This window comes from Choristoneura fumiferana, chromosome 24 (assembly GCF_025370935.1).
Source record: "Choristoneura fumiferana chromosome 24, NRCan_CFum_1, whole genome shotgun sequence".
Taxonomy (NCBI): domain Eukaryota; kingdom Metazoa; phylum Arthropoda; class Insecta; order Lepidoptera; family Tortricidae; genus Choristoneura; species Choristoneura fumiferana.
Window position 1 is genome coordinate 5683197 of NC_133495.1, and position 14849 is coordinate 5698045.

Genomic DNA, 14849 nt, shown 5'->3' on the forward strand with positions numbered 1-14849 from the left:
ACTATGATTTCCTTGACAAAAGTATGAGATGTCAACATGACATTAGTAGCACAAAGGTTCCACCCTGGGTCATGATTCAATTTGTTCAACTGTACGGTCAATAAAAGCGGTGTAACCCGTTAATTTTTTTCACAAAACAAATTTATTTTAAGAGTAAAAAAACTAGACTAGAATAGTTCAGCTTTAGACATTGACATATAGGTTTACAGTTACTATTAAAATTAGTTCATACAAGTCGCAGCTTCTTATAAAAATCGGCATTCGGCATATAACGATCGCCTGACTCACAACTTTTTCAACTCAATTATAATTACACAGCCTCTTTAGTCACAGCCACACCATTACCGCTAACCATATTAAGAAAGGTTAATTACATTGTAATTTTGTAATCAAATCAACTCTTTACATGCTGTAAGAATGTAATTTACGCCTAAGCTATTGTGTAATAAATTGTACATCAATTGTGAAGCGTATGCAGGTTCAAATGAACATAAATACTTCGACGTCGATTGGTACACGAACTTTTGTTTAATAAAACCGGCCAAAGGCGTATTGGGCTGGGCCACGCTCGATGTAGTTTTGTACTAATATGTGGCAAAGGTTTACTTATATTCAATTAAAGGGGGTGTGACAATCAGCGCTGTGCCAGTCTGGGCCTATGGAACTCTGGCTCACAGCACACGCTGAGTACATACCCTTTGCCACGGAAAATGTTAGTGTTATGTCTAGTTTTTATATTAATTAGTAACTTCCTTATAATAAGTCTGTAATCCCTTAAAATAAATCCTCGTTGTACTATTGTGTTTGTACAGTGTTGTGGAAATAAATTATATTTTGTCTTTATCTTTTAAAGCCTTCGTAGCTGTGAGAGTTTCCTTTTAAACGCGCTTTATATTAGTAGTTCGTTGATGTGGCAATGGGTAGGCAGGTTATATAGCACGAAGAACAGGTGGAGTGGCTGTTGGGGCTTCCACTGAAGTTTACTCCTAACGTATTGTAAATTAGAATTGATGTATTACTGCAATTTCTTTGGTCTAGATACCGCTCCACTAATATGGACTAGCGGAATCTCCTGACACAAGTATTATATAATCTAAAAAGGAGGCTCCTTCCTTGTTTTATCGTAAAACACACTGATGAACCAAAAAAAGCTTCTCCAGCGCGTTTAGTTTTTTATCAGATCGGATTTTGCTCATTACCCTTTTTGGAAAGCAAGCATACTTAGCACTTAATATTTCAGAAAAAATGGATAACTGAATCGAAAATTAGTTCCCTTTCTTATGCGGAAAGGTTTAAAACATTTAAAAACAGTCGCAGTCACAGTTAAAAAAACCGTAGACTTTAAAGACAACATACGAAATAAAAAAAGAAATTAAAATTTGTATGTCACGAAATGGTCCCAAATCAGCAAAACTGCGGGTCTTGCGAACGGCGCCCAGCAGGGCTACTACGAATCGAAGTTCGTGTCATGCGGTCCCTCTCACTCTCGTATTAAATAGTATGTGTCAGAAGGACCGCACGACACGAACATCGAGTTTCGAGTTTCGCAGTAGCCCTGCTGTTCTTCCTTTGGGAATTTTGTCATTTATTCTATTATATTTAGTCGGAAAAATTAGTATTTATCTTGTTTTCTCAACCAGCTCACTGAAGTTTACTGAAGCAAATTGAGAGAGCAACATTATTCACTTGATTTGTATCTGGAATTGAACATTCAAACTTAAATTTTGACCGTTGACTTCAAAGCGTCGCCTAATTATAACCGACTAGAGAATAGACACGTCGTTATGATATTCTACTGATTGCAGCTCGCACACGCGAACCTTGGATTAGAATAGTTAGATTTAGTTCAATGTTTTATTAATTTAATTGTAATATGCGCTATGCGTAGGTATCCACTTTGAGTTCGCGTTGTTGCGTTTCAAAGACTAATGTGTAGTATGTTGCGACATAGATTTTACATCTGACGGAAAATGAGTCCTCGGCTTCAAAATACTTATCATTAAAGTTTACTATAAATTACAAAAAACTGTCTGATTTTAGGTTTATACTTATTTACGACTAGCTTTTTGCCCGTGGCTTCGCCCGTGTGGTATTCGGTTATCGCGCGCTGTTCCCTCGGGAACTGTGCATTTTTCCGGGATAAAAAGAAGCCTATGTCACTCTCGGGCCCATAAACTATCTCTATGCCAAAAAACACGTCGATCCGTCGCTCCGTTACGGCGTGAAAGACGGACAAACACACAAACATACAAACACACTTTCTCATTTTTAATATTAGTATAGATGGATTATCCCGTTGAAAATAAAATAAGTAATTTAAGTATAACGGAACTGTTTCAAAGACACATTGTAGAATTGGTATGGTAACTGATCGGGGTAGCGCAGGAAATAATTTGGCTGAGACAATGTTTTTCTATGTTTTCTAATCAAGGTAATTGGTACATAATAATGGAATGGAATGTAATAATAAATATTTGATTTGAATAAAAAATACAACTTCTTAAGAAAACTTAATATGAAAGTTCATTGCAACCATTAAACTTTTGAGTCTACCATTGAGTCTTGAAAAGAGTAGTATTTGCTTGTAATAATTGGACATGAAAGAGAAGGAGGGAGAGGGGGGGATGTCGCATAGACGTAGCTGAGCTGTGGTGCATGTTTGTAGTAGACAAACAAAGTAAAAGAAACCTCCGCAAAGTATAGCGCCTGAATCAATCTATATATTATTATTTCAGTTAATATTCATAATCTAATCTGGAAGTTAATAAGAAGTGACTGGTCCGTCATAACAAACAAGAGCTGTTAAAATCAGGTTCCTTAACACGCATTAATGTAATTTATAACACCGATACAATGACAGGAGAGTGTTGTTTTAAGATTTACTGTGGACGGCAATAACTTGAATTAGTGCTTTTTGGATTAATTTTGGTAGTTCTAGCTCTTTCTAATGGGAGTCGTTAATCTTTTATGTTTGTTAGTACAGTTGAGTTAATCACTGTATTCCAGTATTATTTTAACTCTACTCTTTTCTTTTTTTTACGTTAGAAACGGGCTTCGTGCAAATTTGTCATATGACAAAATTCTACGAAGCTTATATAATAAATGTATTTTGCCCTATTTGGCTAACATTGGACAAATCGACCACTGGCGATCGACCACTTTAGGAATTTCTGTATTAACTAGTGCTAGCTCTATGATATAACGGTACCAAATTAATTAAAAACCCAACGATATCTCAGCCGACTGTACGTGCTGTAGAAAGATCGATTGGCAAACCGCGGCGCGACAAGCAATCGATTACGCGGAGTGATCTAGTTTTTTTTTAATTATTTGGATGCCGGATGCGGTGAAAACTGGATGTCGTAGGCTCGGGTTACTGCTGTGCAATCACTGTTGTACGACAGGCACGCTAACACTCAGAGTTGGGCGTTATTTAAATAATTTCTTATTTAGTTAATTAATTTTGGTAAAATATTTGAAAGTACCTGGACTGGACCAAGCTAGATCGGTTCACTCCAGTATTTTTTTTACCATTTTAGTTTTTAGGACAACATACCCCAAACTAATAGTATTTAGCCAAATTAGACCCTAAGATTATTCTAACAAGCCCAAACACGGCCACGTTGTGTTGTTCTGTCTTGGAGTTCCAGTGCCTACTTAAATAGCTTTCGGCTCTATCACCAGATCAGTTCAATGGTACATGATCATCATATGGTATTGCCATCATTGTAAATTGCCCATAATTGCCAAGTTACAAAACGACACGACAATTATATAATTAGTTTTATTTTTTAAATGGCTCTGTCCATGGGAGACAATTTTGGCAGTGTCTAGTGCATTTTGCCGTTGTACCAGTTAGCAATAGATTTAAATCGACTTCAATATTTATTTACATACATATTTAGTTACAAATAAATAACTTAATAACAAATGGAGCTAATAAAAGCGTGTAACACAGAAAAAAAACAGTGGTTTGCCGATATTTTTCAAACATTTTTTTTCAGTTTTCGACTCTACCTATTTGTTTTTCCTGTATGAAACAAATCCAACAAATTGCTTTCTTCAATAAAGATAACATAAATAATTAAAGCCCACACAGTATAATAAATAAGTTTTGACACCATTTTTTGCCGGTACTGGAGCGGTGTCGCAAGCCGAATTTGTCTTGATTTATGCGCACACGCAGACGCACCTAGTAGTTCATGATTGCTACTTGTTTGATAATCGGATAAAAAAGTAAATTGTTTTATGCTATTAATAATAAATTGTATGATATGAATAGACTGTAATGGAAATGGACTTCAAACGGGTAACTTTTTATGTATATAAACTGCGACTATGTGGGTAGAGTTCAAAAAGTCGGGAACCTTTAACAGGGGCGGTTAAAAATAATGTGAAATTTTCCTTTTTTTTTTCAGAAAGTCGTTTTGATTGGTTACCGGTTACGTTATAGTAGAATATTCATTTAAAAACAACCTTCACCGAACTGGTTAATGGATAAAAAGTAGGTATATCCCATATTCGCTCAGTCGCAGCCTTTCTATCTTATAAAATGTTATATAAATTAAAAAATAAAAAATTTCAAAATTTTTTTGGAATATCGGGATAAGAAGTAGCATATGTGAGGCTTCCAGCTATCTACTTATAAAATTTCATCCAAATCTATTTAGCCGTTTTAGCGTAAATGAGTAACAAATATACATACATGCTCACAAACATTCGCATTTATAATATTAAGGGGATTCCATGCCTTAATGACCTTCGATCTGAAATCCTTAGTTTACTAATGATTTTTGTAGCTTATTATATTAACAATAACGGTTTTAAGCAATATAGTATCCCATATTTACTTCAAAGTTCATTGTTTTCGAGATATTTGGCATCAAAGTTGAACAATTATAGGCCAAAAAACTGGTTTTCTGGCCATAACTTTTGTGTTAATTAGTTTCAAATGAAACCCTTGACCAGTTTTTAGAGACGTCAAAGACGAACCCTAATATGTAGATTCCGTATAAGTATGTAAGATCTTTCACATGAATAGAGTTACGAAATAAGTGTTTTTTCAGACAATGTTTAAAAAATCATACAAAATTAAGTCTATTTTTTTTTTCAAAATCCGGTAGACAAAAATGGAGATAAAAGATTGGAGAACCGATAGCCGTTTGACTTATAATTCTATCTGTAGTGCAAAAGTAGGAGATACGATTCAAAACTTGTCAAAAATCGACGAAACCCTTAAATAAAAATAAATAGTAGGATATGTACTTACATAAGCACATTGCAAGTTAAATAAAAGCCTCTAAAAAAACACTAGGTAATTTTGTACAGTCACAGATAAACAAATTCTTATATTTGGGTTCGTTATGAGCCATTAAGTTTTTAATTACTTAATAATTGAACTTAAGTATGAAATATGTTTTCATTTCGAATTTATCATTAATGAGACGGCAATTAAGTGATTTTGTTATCAATAAATTGTAATAAAGTATCGAATATTGATTTGTTTTGATGATAGGCGTAGTTAATGATAGAGTCAGAGTTTCTCAGGTAAACTATGTTAAAAATAGCTTTGTTATTTTCCTATTTCAATTTTAACCTCGCATTTACATATCCTCGGTCAGAACATAGACTGCTCTAGTGGAAGCGGCCTTAGCGGAGCGAGGGTTTGTGCCAGAGCGTTGGATCTTCGCAAGTGGAAACGCAGCCAAAAGCTGAGTTGATGAAGGTGTTTAAAATTGTCTATCGGCTAGGCCCAGCGTTAGAGCGTGCTATAATAATATATATATATTTTAAGAACCTACTGCTTCTATTATTTATTTTATTTACGCATCATTTAAAAAAAAGACTTCGAAGAACTTTTTTAGGAATGGTATTTTTTTCTTCAATTTGAAGTGGTCAAATCGGTTCGCAAATAATAGAGTCCTGAGGTCACAAACATAAAAAAGAGACCCAACGGGTCAACGGGTTGAGAGAGAGTTTGTATTTTCGATATAAAAAAAGAGAACTGTATTTTTTTTGAAGACTATTAAAATTAATATTAACATTAAATTTAAAAAACCCTTCTCGTGTAGCTAGTTATATCGATATATATGCTAATAAAAACGTGTACGAATAGATATAGTGACCAAAAGTCTAAGCCATATGAATTAGATACATGAGCCTATATCAGCCTCATATATATAATTGGTATCATAGCCCAATATATCATAGCATACGTTGACATGTGAATCGTTCACTCCAAATTCATTTAATCGATTTATTGATAGATCGAAAATCGATTTTATTACGTTCGCCGATTCTTAATTAACACGTTATATACCGTTATTTTGTTTATATTCTGCCATTTTGAACGTAGGTTTTATGGCCAGACGTGTAAGGTAACCAATTAGTGGTATATTATTATTATTGGGTGCTTAAATTTTTGATTTGGGACAGTTAGAAACTGCGTTGGCCGTAAAGGAAAGTTTTGGTTGATTGGGGGGTTGTTCCCTAGTCTGTGGGACGGCGTGAAGTCTAGTGGAAGATCTGACCCCTAGTAAATAAAAGTTAAAATTTTACATAATTGTCACATTTTTATATGAGAAACTTAACAGTTATGTAAATTGTAGCACTTGTAACTTTAATTAAATAGGAGCCTGGCTGCATGATTTTGTACCTGTTTTTGGCTTGAATGTATTTTTTTTAATAATCATGACGTTTTAACTGCTCCCGGGTTGTAATAATTAGACGACTGTCATAAATTTTAAACACTAATTAAGTTAAAATTGTAGTTTCAGTACAGTCATGACGAGATAAAAAATTCCAACAAGTTCAGGTAGAAACGGACACCTGCTACAAGTTACAATTTTGAACATGAAACTACCGTGAGACTCACTCATATTAAATATAATGACCCGGATAACTCACGTCTTAAATCGAGTTTAGCTCGACATGTTTAAAGTAAAAAGACGGCTTTATGTCGAGCTAAACTCGATTTAAGACTTAGTCTATAAGTTACAATTTATTTACAAGCGGTAGTCTTTGTTTAACAGTATGTTAGTAAAAAGAGACTACCGCTTGTAAATTGTAACTTGTAGCTTCGTGAAATAGGGCACTGGTAACCCCATCCAAACAATTGTATTGCATGCAAATGTATACCTAAGCAAGTATGGTAGGATTTTCGTGCCTTTACGTTAAGCTAATACTTAAATTAATTTTTGCTTATATATATCATGAGGTTAATACCAAAATAATAATACAAATAAAGAGAGCAATGGTAAAATACGATTTTCAATAAGAGCGACAAAAACAATTTATTTTTGTCTTTGTCACAGTGACACTCAATGTTGAGCCATAGAGTGAGTCAAATAGTAGGTAGCTCACTCTATAGCTCAAGTTTTGAAATCCAGAAAAAAAGAGAAATACTCTATGTTTATCCTTTATGGGGATAATAATAATATGCTCATACCAATAATGCCTTTGGGATAATTTTTAGATTTGTATTGTATACATATTTATTTATACAAACTAAACAACAGAATTTTGTAGTAAATTACAGATTTAGGGACTGTTTCACCACCTATTGATTAATTTTATTTGACGGTTAAATTTAATCAATCAATGGTGAAACATGGGGTTAGTGTTTAGTGACATGTCTACTGGACAAAAGTTCTGTCATATAAAATTGAAAAAGCTACTTGTTACGACGTTTGAGGATCATTAATCATATTTGTTTTTAACCACCCACGATGAATTAAAGAGAAAATAAATATCTAACGATTTTCACGTACCTATGAGACTATTTGATTGTTCTTTTATTACAACGTAAAATCTCATCTGAAATTTAAAGTTTAAATTTGCAAAAAGCCGAAAATGGTTCTTTTTCATGATTTAAGTCTTTTACCGGAGTTTTATCATTGCCAAGAAGAAAGCGCGAGAAAGTTGGAAGTTATTTTTTCTGAATGACGCTTTTTCACATGACATATATAAATTAACAAAATATACTTCCGTACATTTCGTCGTCATATAAAGACTACAATTGATTCCTTTTAAATAATTAAGTAAATTAAAATTATGTACATAAAACTATTCTAAACTTAAAGTACTTACATACCTATAATAATAATAAAAAATCTAAATAAAGTTATAATTTCCTTATATATTGCTACATAACTACACAGCATTGTACCTACACTAATTAAACAACGTTTTATTTTTTATTACCTGCACCTCAATCACGCTGGATAAATCCACGTAAGCCAGTGTTGCCGCTCGCTTTTCACAAAAAATCCAATTTTTAACTGGTCACACTATTGTTTTTAACTACATTACTTTAAGAAACACTTGGACATTGATAAAATAAATGAAGCTGAAGTACCTAACAGCGTTTGAGAGTAAACTTATTTTCAGTTTAAAGTCTGTTTCATGAGAGGAGGTCTGTGCCCTGTTATGGGACGTTTATAGCCCGAGATGATTATGATAATAACTTATTACTTAATTTCGACTTAGTAATGATAGTTAAAAAAAAAAAAACTCGCGCGGATTTTTTATTTACCGTCCGCTATCGCGCAAGGCAAACGGTTTGAAGTCTTTCTGCCGAATGACGTCTATAGTGTTGCTACCAGCCAGAATTTAATCGATATTTACAGCCGAGTGAAAGCCGATTTTAGTTGATACAAAAAAAATATGTAAATTGTAATAACGTCACTTAATGGACCCTTTTAAGACTATCGATTCTGGTTGCTGCCGCCGGCTATTTTTTTTAAATGTTAGTGATTTTTATCAGTATCGATATTTTGTTGCTTTGATTTTTATGTGAAATACCTACGTTGCTATTGCTCTCATTTTGGCTATACACATTTTTTTATTTTGTACTAAAATATAACTAATGATATTTTTTTTACCGGCTTCATCAGGATTTTACCTACTGCATTAATTTATTTATTTATGAATGATAGCGAAAAACTACATTTTCTAAGTTCTATTAAATAAATTTACTTAATTTACAAAGTTAGCAAGTTGCTTATCTCTTGTAAAACTGAAAATATCGATACAATTTTGATGAGCTGTTACTGTACTAATCCAGAATTTATTAATTATAGTTTGGTTCTTTTATATTAGTTGTAACACGCGCCGCAATCATTTACCAATTAAAATAAAGATATTAAATGAGAAAGTGACTCCAATTTAGAGTATAGTTTAATTTTCCGACAAGTTACGATGTATATAATAGCCGAATGTATTATTTAACACGTGCATTTGTAACGGGAACGACGTATTGATTGGCAAAGCAATTAAAGTGTTAATACCGTTATAGTTTAAAACTAGTTTTAAAGCATAAATAATATCAAACAGACAATAAAATTTGACGTTACGAATCTGTAGTCGAAAATCAATTTGAAAATCGATAGTCAACGTGTCTGACGGAAATGAACCCAGAAAAGGAATAAATATAAAAACAAAACACTTTCGGTTTCGCGCCAAAAATAATGTTGCCAGTAATCAAAAATGGTAATATCGCAAGAACCGCGCGCGTCGCGTGTTCGCAACAGACTGCCGGAGGGCGGTGCGCCCTCGGGGTACCATGTGTTCTCGACCCGACCTACGTGACCTTTAAGTCGGTGTGAGTTATTGATGACTTTATTAGTCTTTCATTTTGAAGTTAAAGGGCTGTCAGTGTTTCTTTTTTCGGTGTAAAAATGCAGGGTTTTTCGTTTTGCTTAATTGGGACACGGAATAGTTCTAATTGTAAGAATTGAAAGGCTTTACTCGAGTATAAAATTGATTAATATATCGGGGCAAAATGTTCTGCGATTTCTTAAAAGGACTAAGTACCACTGCTTGTAGCAACAGCAAATGCCTTTAAACTCAGAAGTTATGCAATAAACTTGATAAACTGCAAATATTGACTCGTAGAGTTGTAAAACACACTATCTCACTACTTCGCTAAATCATTAGTTTTTTACCTCGAAATATAACCTACTTTATTAATTTATTCAAATTTAATAATTAGCCCATGCTGTATCGGACCTCCTTGAAGTAACTACTTAACATCTGAAAGTGTCAAAAGCTTTTAACGCTTTTATTAAAAAAAAGTCTTTTATCATATTCATGCGAAACTTAGTAACCTCATTAGTAACTTAGTAATCAAATTTCAATCCATTCCAAGACAATCAGAGACAAGGACAAAATAGTTAAAACTACCACTGTAATTAGAAGTAGATAACTATATTTTAATAGTTGTTTGGTGCCTCCTTGTTATAAATTTTAACAAGAGCGAAGACAAAAAATAAGTACAACTGAAATTTATGTTATTGTAATTGTTGAATTTGACTTAACATGAAGCTTAACCAGTTAAAGACAGTACTTTTACTTTTAAATATTTAAAGCAGCCTTTACTTCGACTAGACACAGTAGCAAAGTGTATTTTATAAGTTTGTAAAGATACGAGTAACATCTACATTATTTTATAGTCCTTGTTCTGTTTGAACGGTTATTATAAAAAATACATACGAACTTGATTTCGCGAGGCGTTCGACTATCAATAAAACGACGAATTGTTCATTTCTTCAGTTTCAATCTTTTGTCATAATTCCAAGTGTCGGATTTGGCGCTGTCAGAAATATTTACGAAAAAGCATAAGAATTTTCTATCAAATAAAGATATACCTTTCGTTGATTATACAAACAAACGTCTTGAGTACCTTTTGTCTTGATTTCATATCAATTAAAATCATAACGAAAACAAATATGACACAAAACCTAGTAGCTTGACTGGTACCTACACGTCCTTTCCATCAGGTCGCTTTTCTTTTCAGTTTTCTTTTTCGCCGCAAGCTTTTTCCGAGCGGTTCTTTTTTTAATGGATGCTTTGGCCCAGGCAGGATTAAGCTTTCCAACATGTCATGTACTTCCAAGGAGCAATCTCGTATTCTTTGTATCTTTCCGGAAGAAAAAGTAGCCTGTACTGTATCATGGATGACAGTGTTAACAGTGCAAGAATGTCTGAATCGTTTTAGTAGCTTAAAAGAGTCTCTTTACCTACAGGCGAACAAGGAAACAAAACTTATCTCTTTAATAAATTAGAACATATTATTAACTATATTAGTATAAGTAAATAGTATAGATCAAGTGACCGGTCCTTATCAGTCCAGTCGATCGCGGCAAGGCAAAAAATACAAATATGATGGGAGAATATTATAGATAATGGGGGAGGCCTATGTACAACACTGGATATCCTATCCTGAAATAATTAGCTATACTTAAGTAATTAAAGATTTTCAATTCAGCCATTTGCAGCGTGTTAATGTTAATTATGATGACAATGAATAATTAACTTTTGCCTAACATTGTAATATCACGAGCATATGACCAAATATTATGAGTACGTGACCAAATAAATCAAAACGTTGATTAAGAACTATGAAGTGACCAATCAACTCAATGACTTCATTTATTTATTTACCTAAGGATTACCTCCAGTAAAAATAAATGTCAAAGTTTGAAAGTGCAATATTTCTAGTGTTTGTGTGTTTATGTCAGATTTAGTTCTCTCATTACGCTACCAGTTAGCGCTTGTTACCATACATGCAAATTTGGCCATAGAGTTGCCACATTTTTTCTCTATAGGTACTAATACTCTTTGAAGTGCACACTTACACAGGAATAGCTTGATCTCGAGAGGATTTTTGAATTATTCCATTTATTTCAGTCATCATACATTGTCATCACATTTTATATCAGCTATCGCTTCCAGTGCGACAAGGGCTTAAATTATGCACACATTGACGGTTAACTGTCAGTTCAGCTCAACACGACATTGTGGCAAGCGCTTAAGAGTGTAAATGTGAATTATTTGACGTAGAGTACATTGTGGTCTACACTTGATGGTGTTGCAAATATTAATTAGCATCGAGTTCCGTTAGTACCTCGCTCCTCCCTCCTCTAATTAATAGGTATTGCCCGCGCGCGCCGATTGGCGATCAACGAAGTGCGACTGCCATTACAATGTGTGCCAGTGTCATTGAAAAAAATAACAAATACCTATTTAAAAAAAAATTAGATGGCCAGTGTTTTGTCAGTAAAAAAAATCATTATCTCTCTACACTACGAGAACTGTCAAAATGAACTTTTTTACTTATTTAAAACTGATGGTAAATGCAGAATTGCAGATGGGGTCCAAGATGTAGCTCGTTCAGTAGCAGCCAATTAACTCTGGCCTCGAATAACTCTACATTGTATAAACTAAAGCTCCTAGTTGTCCATTTTTGTAACAATTGAATTAACGACCTTTCAATTTCAAAATTACATGTATTCGCCATCAAAGCATACAAAATTGGAGTAAGTATATAAAATTCAGAGTTTTTTTTCATCTTGCTCCGAACTTTGCCAATTTCAAAGCAAGCAACTTGATTCAACACAACAAAATGTAACATTATGTCGCTGACATATAGTATTTTTTATTCTTTGTACACAACACAACAGAGCTCCATCAAATCGAGGGTATTCTGGCAGAACCGGATAAGTGCACAATATTTATTTACTTATACGGTTTTGCTAGATAAATAAAGCAGAAAAAATTGAGTATGCAATAATATGTAAAAAAAAATTGAAAATTTTGCACTTTTTTTGGGTTTCATAATGTTAGTGCTATATTGTACTTATTGACATGTGAATTGCATATAATAAATAAATAAATAAATATTCTGTTTTGCCAGAATACCTTTGAAATGTAGAATTGAAAAAAAAACAACTATTGCCCATTTACAACTGGCAACACCCACTCCCTACGCCGAATGATCTGTCAATTGATTCATTTTCATTAATATCCGTTATTCACCCTTCCGTCCTCCCGGGGCTACGTGTATACACAGGGATAAGAGGGAAAAAGTAATTATTAGTAATAAATAACTTATATAAGACGGAATAAATACATCAGGCATTTGCCCGTACATATAAGTAACAGAAAAAAATCTCATTATACAGTAGGAAAATTGTTTGATTAAGTAAGAATAATTTCAATGTGAAGAATAATCAAATCTAGAGCCGAGTTTGGTTGAATGAAAGAAAACTTACAACTGACCTGAAACAATTAATTACGCTTTTGGGATATTTTGAACAAAGTGAAAAGAAATAAAATTATTACAACAGTATCGACCGCTAGGTATTTAATATTTAATGGGTTTATTTATTTTATCCTTTTACTAATAATCTACGTGTCCATAATCATAATATAGGGCGTCACAAAAGAATTTTAATAAAACATTATCATAAAAAAATATGGAACAAGCGCTGGCCAATTAGAATTAAAAACTAAGTAGTTACTCGATGGAAAGAAAAATGAAAAGCCATTGTTACAGAAGCCGTTTGAATTTTTGAATAAAGAACATGCGCCGATTGGTCGCGTAGCCGCGGGCTAGTGGCGGGGGGTCGCGCGTTGCCAGCCTCCCGGCCGGAAATATGCATTCTATTTGTCTAATGAAGTTCGAAATTTAATTCAAAATGTGAGTGGCAAAGAACACAAGAGTTACTCACAAATGTCTCCTCCTTAAAAATATTTCTATGGCCAATATGTCGCATTTTTCAGATTATGAGTGACCGATTCGCATCTACTCTCTTAGTTTTCGCAAGTCATAATGTAATGTTTGTCACAATTTCTGCTACTTATTTTTTTCCAGTCGATATCATATTTTCATATTCAGCATATTCTTATTCTTATTTTTTTTTGAAATTATTAAATGATTATCTTGTAGAACTCTATAGGTAGGTTGGGTTACAAAAGAAGGTTTGTTTTATAACAATTCTGAACAATTAATGGATTAAGAGAAAAAATAGTTATGAAAAACAATTCATTATGAATTGGGGGAGGCCTATGTCCAGAAGTGGATGTCTTTCGGCTGATATGATGATGATGATGATGAGAGTCGATATGACACATAAGTGACAGTAGATATTTGTTATAACGAGTAACAGTAGATATTGTGCGTGATTTAAGTACCTTTTATGAGCTCCCGATAGTTTGATGCAGTTACATAAACCATGATCTAGTGATTCTAGCGTTATAAGTGATAATTACAAGTACTTTTTTAAAACAGATTATAAGTATTTACTTAAAAGATTCAAAATAAATTTTTTTAACTACTTCAATTTTTTATTTACACACACACACACACACATATATAGCCCATTTTCATCGATTATGGAATATTTTACCTAAAATCTTTTGATGATGCACATTTTCGCAGTATAAAATACCTACCCGACTGCAAGGAGAGGTATTGGTTAAATTACCGTCGATGTCTTGCATATCTCAATCTTTAAGATCTTTTTTTAAGGAAACAGATATCCTAACCCTGCCGTCGCTTATGTTTTTGAAATAATCATGTATGTTAATATGTGATTTTCCCACTAACGTCAGCCAAAGGCTACTAGAAACACAGGGAAGCTTAAAGTTCCATCTTACAGACTGGCTAAAACCAAAAAGTCTTTTCTGGGAAATTGCATACGTTTTTATAATAAAATTCCAAAAAATATTATAAATGAAACGGATACAATTCAGATCACATTAATATCGAAGGCGTATTATAAAGTTAATGATTATATCATGGACAGGGATATTTGGAAATAATTCGATCCGCATTAGCGATTTACTGTGTTAAAAATAAAGTTGTGTTAAATACTTGTGATGTAAGTATACTATCATTTAATAATATTGTATCTGTTTTATATATATAGTTGAGTTTCTTGCCGGATTCTTCTCAGCAGACCGAACGGTGGTAGATTTTTTTTTGACATTCATAATATAGCCTAAATTGAATAAAGATATTTTGACTTTTTTGACTTTGACTTTGACTTTGATCTACAATCCTGTCA

At 33.2% G+C, this 14849-nt stretch overlaps 1 protein-coding gene across 4 annotated transcripts in view; it reads right to left on the reverse strand.

Moving 5' to 3' along the window:
* TfAP-2 (transcription factor AP-2) overlaps positions 1-14849 on the reverse strand; it is an 82167-nt gene that overhangs the window by 30093 nt on the left and 37225 nt on the right. The window lies entirely within an intron of this gene.